The sequence below is a fragment of the Physeter macrocephalus genome, chromosome 8 (genome assembly GCF_002837175.3).
Source record: "Physeter macrocephalus isolate SW-GA chromosome 8, ASM283717v5, whole genome shotgun sequence".
Classification (NCBI taxonomy): Eukaryota; Metazoa; Chordata; class Mammalia; order Artiodactyla; family Physeteridae; genus Physeter; species Physeter macrocephalus.
The window spans coordinates 43,320,755-43,329,241 of NC_041221.1; the positions used below are offsets into that span (position 1 = coordinate 43,320,755).

Here is an 8,487-nt window from a genome sequence, read left to right on the forward strand (position 1 = left end):
TTACTCTTCTATCTTTCTCAAAAGCCACACTGCTGCCATTTCAGAAACTGTGATGGTCACTCAGAGGTCCTGGGAGATGGCAAGCTGGTAGGGTTGCCAGATAAAATATAGGACACCCAGTTACATTTGAATTTCAAATAAACAATGAATCTTTTTTAATATAAGGATGCCTCATGCAACACTGGGACATATTAATACTAAAAAAAAATTCCTTGTTTATCGGAAGTTCAATTTTAACTGAGTATCCTGTATTTTTAATTTGCTAAATCTGGCAACCCTACAAGCTAGCTTCCAAGGGCAAGAAACAGTTGGTGGCCTGGTCTGAGCTTTAAGGATAGCAAATCCATTAATAATGCAATGCGAGGCAGACAAATGTAGAAGCTAAAGCAGGACTTTGTTGCTTGGGTTCATATTCTGGTTCCACTGCTTACTAGCTTAGTTCACTTTCTTAAGCCTCAGTTCCCTCCTCTGCAAAACAGCAGATAACAGTCTCTATTTCCCTAGGATTGTTGTGAGAATTCAATAATCTAGCATACCTTTCACACGATAAGTGCTCAATAAACTTTGTTGTTTTTTTTTTTACATCTTTATTGGAGTATAATTGCTTTACAATGGTGTGTTAGTTTCTGCTTTATAACAAAGTGAATCAGCTATACATATACATATATCCCCATATCGCCTCCCTCTTGTATCTCTGTCCCACCCCTCTAGGTGGTCACAAAGCACCGAGCTGATCTCCCTGTGCTATGCGGCTGCTTCCCACTAGCTATCTATTTTACCTTTGGTAGTGCATATATGTCCATGCCACTCTCTCACTTCGTCCCAGCTTACCTTTCCCTCTCTCCGTGTCCTCAATAAACTTTGTTTTTAACGTTAGTGTTTTCACATATGGCTTCCACTTCCCAGAGAACACAGAGATGATAACACTTTCAATTATCCATAATACATCTTATCTATGTCTATGTCTATCTCTGTATTTACATCTGTATTTATATTCAGAGTTTCTTACTGGCCAGGACACTTGTATGTAGTAACTGCATTGTCCGGTGAATCTCCTTAAAAATATTTTTCTCCATTTGTAGAAGGTTTTGTATTAAGTTGTCTGTATTTATTATTGTTGGTTTCAGCTCTGGTTTAAGAAAAAGTATTCAGTTTTAAAATATCTCAACATAGGTATGTTTAACTTCATTTTTTGTTAGCTTCATCATAATATTTGAAAACTTTTAATGTATAATTATTATAAACTTTTAATATAGTCAGAGTTTTATTTGCCAAATTAAAGTTAAAAACTATTCTTGATTACATATTGTTTCCTGAATTTACATATTAATTAGGAAATAATTTAGGTAAAAATGCAACTTTTTTGTTTGTTTGTTTGTTTTTTGCGATACGCAGGCCTCTCACTGTTGTGGCCTCTCCCGTTGCGGAGCACAGGCTCCGGACGCGCAGGCTCAGCGGCCATGGCTCACGGGCCCAGCCGCTCCGCGGCATGTGGGATCTTCCCGGACCGGGGCACGGACCCGAGTCCCCTGCATCGGCAGGCGGACTCTCAACCACTGTGCCACCAGGGAACCCCAAAATACAACTACTGTGTGCTCTGAATAGTGCAAGTATTTTAGTTTCACAAAATGTCATTCTCTTGTGTGTGTCTGTGTGTATATGTATATATATGTTTCTGAATTTGTCTCTTTATCTTTTAATTTATGGTTATCATAAATTCTACCTGAAACTAATAAATCTAGTAATAGCTACACATGATGGTGAGAGGATAGGGTGAGGGACCTCAACGTGTATAAGCTGTTTGAATTTTTCTCATGCTTTTAGAAAGTCTGGTGGTGTCTATGTACCTGTCACTGTGTCATGAAAAGCTGCAGAAAACCCAAGGGTCTTATGATTTGTTTGAGGGTGAAAGGCTGGGGGATAAAACATACATGAGAGTAACCACAGTAAAAGCAGCAAGTGATAAAGGACTTTGGATGAATACTGATAACGAATGTATGAGACCAGATGCGTTTGTCCAATTACAATAACAAGTGATAGCTCCAACTGCTCCATGTGACAATGATGACTCAGGGTAAGATACTGTCCTACTGAGGTTTAATTTTCCCTTTCCTTTCCTTTTTTCTCTTCTTTTTTCCTCTCCTCTCCTCTTCTGCTGGATGCAGACTCGCCCATGAAGATGAACTCGAAAGGTGACATTTAAAATTAGTGTCTGCTGAATGACATCACTAAACAGCATGCTTTAATTTTTAAAAATTTTGGTTTTTAAAAATTGCAAAATATTTCAGACATACAAAAAGTACATAAAATAACATTTTCACCCAAATGAGAATAACATTAGGCTAACTTTTTTCCCTGTTAAATGAACAAAACTGTTACCCGTGTCCACCCCGTCCTCTGTCCCGTGCCAAAGCGGATATAGTCAACCTGTCCTACCAGGATTTGCTGATGGCATTGGAAGTCACCACACCCTTCATCAAAGTAATCTGTCAATGTACACTCAGAATCCCAGCAATGTTTATACCTTTGTCTCAGTAACCCTGCATCTAAGCAACTAGTTTAAGAGAACAATATAGGGAAGAGTCAGTTCTACATATGTAAGTGCACGTGTGCATGTATCCTCTGTTTATCTAAATCTATATGTTTATAGAAACTCGTAATTTTTAGCTTCATATCCATATTTCCTGTATTAGAAGAAAACAGGGCTGGCTCCGTGAGTGGGTGCCCAGTGCAGATATACAGGGTCCCACGTTCACACAAGGGTTCATGCTTGGAGTTTAATGCTCTGTGGTCACCATCTTGAAACTCTTAATTTTATCTTTGAATTTGTGTTTTGTAAGTGAAGTCCAATGGGACACTGGAGCATGCACAGGGGGGGCTTGGAGACTTGATTTACTTGTGCTCCTGTCTCCCGCCACCTCTGTTGCATGGGTTCTTGGCCTCCCGCTCCCTGAGACTGCCCAGTTATTGCTGCTGACTTCTATCTCTGGTGGGGGCATGGATGTGGTGGACAGAGGTTTGGTGGTCAAGCATACGCAATCCACATTGTGGGGTGAGGCCCCAGACACCTACGAGGGTCTCCACTCACCTTGAAGTGCTCTGTTGCATGTGCAACATTGAATAGCCAATAAAAAACACCTGAAGCAGGTTGAAAGAGAAACGACAAAAGAAATATCTTTTTTCTCTGCTTTTGTGGACAAGGAACCCACATTTGCATTTTACACAGGGCTCCATAAATTATGCAGCTGGCTCTGGAAGAAAAATTCTAGTAGGTGAAATTCAGAGGGCTTAGGGTCCAAGACAGCTTTACCAAAAAGTTATTCTAGATAAAACCAGACAAAGGCAAACTCATCCCCTTAGCTTCAGACCCAGGCAGCAGGAATCCAGCCAGGAAGAGAGAGAGTGAACACAGAGCTCATGGCATTCCCGTGGTCAGAGCTTATGGCTTTTCCCACACTGGTAAGAAAATGTCTTCAACTCTTGGCCCTGAGAGTTATTGCCCTTCTGGGGTGTGTATGTGTGTGTGCACGTGTGTGCGTGTGTGTGTGTATGTGTATAGGACGGAGGTGTGGAAGTCAGTGCTTCCTGAGTCACTTTCTGCAATATTTCTTGTGGTTTCCCTCTTTGGTTCCTTTATTCTTCCATTTAAAGAAATCATCCCATTATTTGAGATGAAATTGGTCCCAGAGCTTTAGTTCTTGTGTGTGAAGATTTTTCTTCAAAGAAAAAAAAAGAACTAAGGTAGATTTAGCACGCCAGACAGACCCATCAATCTTGTCTGTAATTGAGGCTGCCATTGGTGAGTAGCCACTTGGGAGGAAATTGCTCACCCATGTGGAGTGAATGAACTCTTTCAGGGTGCTGGACTCCACAGAGGGCTGTGCAGTGGCCTCCTGCCAGACGGTATCCTCCTGGTGCCTGGCTTGGCTGTAGACTCAGGTTCAGACCAGAGAGCAGTTTGTTCCTCTGGTCCTGCAGATAAGCGTCTGTTTGCTCTCTCTCTTCCTGGTTCAGCAGGGCTGAGGTCCCTTTTCAGAGGCATTGACATTTAAACGCATGAGGGCTTTTGGTGATGGGAATAGGAATGTGAACCCACGAAGAGCTGTGAGTCCCTTCGTTTGATGGAGGGAAGGGCAAGCAACAGTAGTTTTATGACGTCAAAGTGAAGGCTGATGAGGCCATTCTTGCTTCCAGTCAATTAATCTCTGGACCATTTGAAGCCAACTGTTTATAAAGAAATGCCAGCTCCATTGGCAGTTTCTCCATAATTGTCCTAAAGAATTGGCTTTACTTTTTCTTTCCTCTAACATATTCCAAATAATGCCTTGTTGCTGGAGAGCTTAAGTAAAATAGTTACCCATCTCAATCAACAATGTGAGATCACCTCTTTTATCTGTCAGAAGCATTGGAGATAAATCGATAAGGTAGTGGAATTCCTGTGTTTATACTTTCAGATGATTTAACTAAAAGAACATTTAGCTGCCAGTCCTTTCTGTTTTGAAAGAAGCCCCTGCTTAGGGGCCAATGACTGAGTTAACATCTTCAATATTCTACATAAAATCGTTCAAGAGAAAGGCTTCTCCTCCTCTTGAATGAATTCCATGGCACAAAAGCCATGCTTCTTAGCTATTATTTGGAATGGCATGGTACCTCGGAGAAAAGAGTCAAAATTTCCCAATGATCTTTATGATATAGGGAGTCTGACGGAACTATAATAGAACAAACAGCTTTGCGGAAGACACACTTAGACTTTCCAAGCCCATCCGTTAGAAAGAATTGAGGATAGTGCTCTCTTCTGGAAAGGACTGGGCTAAAGGAGATATTTATATTGGGGGCACAGTGAAGAGTCTAAGAAGGCAAAATCACAGAGCTGAGCCCATAACTTAGTTGTGGACAAGATTGTTGAAAAATATTCCAAAGCATGTTGTTCTAAATCTCTCAGCAATAATCAGCTTGGATTATGGTTTTGTGTTGACTTGTTGACCTCTCCCACTTGCTAAAGTCCTCTAAGCTTAGTATTTGGAACAAACGTAATCCTTAAAGGCTTAGTGAAAGAAAGAATGGACGAAAAGACTCATTTCTATATGTTATGAGGTGTAGAATACGGAGGAGCCCTCAGGGTGTGGTGATACCTAGTGCAAAGCACTTGATGTGTTCTTAAGGCCTTTGCCTCAAACAAGCCAAGATGAAAATGTTCAAGGAGAAAAGCGCTCCCTGAAGGGAAGGATGTATTGGCAACACCCAGCTTGTCTTAAGCAACATTAAACAATTTATAGCTCTTGATAGATGAGCTAGGAATTTGGAACGTATATGCCCCTGGGAAATCAGCCAAAACCATTGCATGGCTATATATTTTAAACCTATAGCAACAGCGCAAACTGAGGTTGTTCTCAACTCTGACCCTCATGGGGCTCCTCCCTGGCCAAAGCTGCTTTCTTTTTCCCTTGGTGCTCTCATTTTACTCCCTGGAAGAAAGCAAAATGTTCTGTATGGAATTTTCCCTGTATGGAATTTTATCTTTAAATTTCTTTAGCCCGTGAGGAGAGCTCAAGGGCACGTCTCAGGAAAATGGAAGGACCCAAGTGTGCAGCCTCTTCTTTTTCACAGTGACATAAAATTGACATACAATTAACACTTTAATGGTCTAAATCAAGCACATTGAACTTGGGGTGTTTATCTAACTCAGGGAAAAAAATCATGTTTTGACAAACAAATTCTATACAGTTCAACTAAGATCAAGCCTGTTAACCAGAATTAAGGGCCATAGTCAACTGTCCTTAGTAAATCTAAACCGTCATCTAAATAGACTCTTGAGAAGACGTGGGTGTCTAGAGTAATGTTTTTTCACAGGCCAACCTGACGTGACAGGAACGTTTATCAAGGAACGAAATTCATGTCGGGCATGAACATGTTCAGCTGTTTCCTTCAGCGCTAAGCTTGAATTTGTCACAGCACAGGACTGTGCTTTGCGCACCTGGTTTACCCAGAGACATTTTGGGTTTGACAGCTGCAGCTGTAGAATCCTAACATCCTTCTGATTCCTCAGAGGCAGATTAAATTGTCTTACTCAGTTATTTATTTATTTATTTATTTATTTATTTATTTATTATGTTTGGCTGCTTTGGGTCTTCACTGCTGCACGCAGGCTTTCTCTAGTTGCGGCGAGCAGGGGCTACTCTTCGTTGTGGTGCGCGGGCTTCTCATTGCAGTGGCTTCTCTTGTTGCGGAGCAAGGGCTCTAGGCGCCCGGGCTTCAGTAATGGTGGCACTTGGGTTCAGTAGTTGTGGCTCGTGGGCTCTAGAGCGCAGGCTCAGTAGATGTGGCCATGGGCTTAAGTTGCTCCGTGGCATGTGGGATCTTCCCAGACCAGGGCTCGAACCCGTGTCCCCTGCATTGGCAGGTGCGCCACCAGGGAAGCCCTCTTACTCAGTTTTATATCATATAGAGAAGAGCATAGTTTGATGGGCTTGGCTAGCATGGTGAAAGAGCAAAAGCCTGAGAATCAGGAATTCTTCCCTTCTGGGCATTTTAGGTGGGACTGATTTACACCCACGCCATAAAACACAGTGGAATGATGATTCCTCCGGAATGATCAATTCCTTCTGAGTTTCCACTAGCCTCATCCTGCACCTGCCCCGTAGGGCTGAAACTGGATCTGCCTCTGGAGATGAGATATTGTCAAAAGGTGAAGGGGGCAATCAGGTTTACCCCTGAATAGCCTCGACTATAAGCCAGGGTAGGAGGACTGGACTTGAAGTTAACAGATCTGGGTGCAAGTCCTGCTCTTGTCTTTATTTATTAAGTGTGTGTATTACTGGATTTTAGCAGGAAACAGAGGGTACACTCAAATCAGGTGATTTGAGGAGAGTTTAATACAAGGACTGTTTACAAAGCAAGAGCCAAGTTCAAGGAAAACAACGAATAATGCAGTATTTGGGGCTATTGACATGTTACCATCTCTAGGGCAGAAGGGGAGAGGGAAGGGGGCCATGTCTGGAATGCAGAGGGGCCACCAGAAAGGAACTGTGCTTGACTAGAGGGATAGAGCTCCTGCACTGAGATCCAGTAAGAAGGGAGCAGGAGAAATAAATGCCCAGGGACTACTGTCCGTTGCCCTCCCCTCTCCTACCAGTGGCTCTCGTTGGCCGAGCCTGGTGAGAAGCCAGAAGCCCAGGGGATGGTAGCTGCAGGCTAATGGCTTTCGAGGCACAGAGGGCAGAGTAGGAGGAGAGGGTGGAGAAGGGAGGAGAATGGGTCTGGAGTGGCACATGGAAGGTACCCAGCACAAGGACCATGGAAAGACTCCAGCTGAGTAAGTTTCTTCTCACCCCGGGAAGGGAGTTCTACCTAGCCCACACGGGGAGGGGGAAGGGTAAGCTGAGGCAAAGTGAGAGAGTGAATAGGTGAAATACAGAAAACATGCTTTGTAAACTGCAAACTGAAATATAGCTTAATTGAAAATATTCACTCGTCATTTCCAAGGGTAGGTTTTCATACAATTCAACCCATTTGCAGATCTAGGAAGAACTGCAGTAGACAGTGACACTGATTCAGTAGCAGGAAATCACTCCCATGCTGGCTATACTGCATTTTGATTTATTGGGGGCTGTAGATTGGAAAGGCCAGCTTTCAGAGTTATGAACTTGTGACCTGAAATTTCAGTTCTTTTTCACTTTATACATAAGCATGTAGCACATTTTCTTCTGTGAGGGGCTTCAGAATTATAAGCCACTAGTTGAGCATTATTGGGAAGAATGGTGTCACTTGATTTATTTGCTCAATACTCATTAAAAAAAAAAAATCTATGTCATAGCTTTGCTAACTCCTACCATAGCTTTCGTCTCCCTCCCAGTGGAAACTGACAGGATTTCAAATCTTCTGGAGTAAAGAAAATGTGCCCAGACTCAATATCATTTGTGGGAAAGGAATATATAAAAAGTTGAATTTTGGTTTTAAAAACTAACAATTCTCTCATTTATTTTTTATTACTTTAAAATTTTAGTTCTATTATTTTGTTTGTGTATATGTATGTGGATATATTAGACCTAAAAGGCTGGAGAGCTTGAATTTCCTGTGTCCCTTAGTAAAGGGCACTGAGGAATATGTGCTCCTAAAGCAGCTTTGTCGTTTAATTTCCTTTTCTTTCTCCTTCTCCTCTCCTTTCCCCTCCTCTCCTTTGTCATTCTCTTCTCTCTCTCCCTCCCTCCTGCTTTCTTCCACACAGTCATGCATGAGCACATTCACTTAATACATATTTACATGTACCAGGTACTTCTTGAGGCTGTAGAGATACAGCAATGAACAAACCAGGAAAAACTGCTGCTTATATTCTTGCGTGGGAGACAGACAATAAACAAGATATACAAGTACAACATGTTAGATGTTGGCAATTGCTTGGGAGAAAAATAAATGAAGAAAGGGAAATAGGGAGAGTTGAGTGGCACCTTTTCAAAGAGTGATCAAGTACTGTTCATATCTAACAGTATA

The 8,487-nt window shown here is 42.0% G+C and overlaps 1 protein-coding gene across 1 annotated transcript in view; it reads left to right on the forward strand.

Moving 5' to 3' along the window:
- Nucleotides 1–2,514, forward strand: part of NPR3 (natriuretic peptide receptor 3) — a 121,385-nt gene extending 118,871 nt beyond the window's left edge. The window contains exon 9 of the transcript XR_003680888.1: nucleotides 2,166–2,514. The gene's annotated coding sequence lies outside the window, so the exon portion shown is untranslated. The remainder of the gene's footprint in view (nucleotides 1–2,165) is intronic.
- The last annotated feature ends 5,973 nt before the right edge of the window (nucleotides 2,515–8,487 follow it).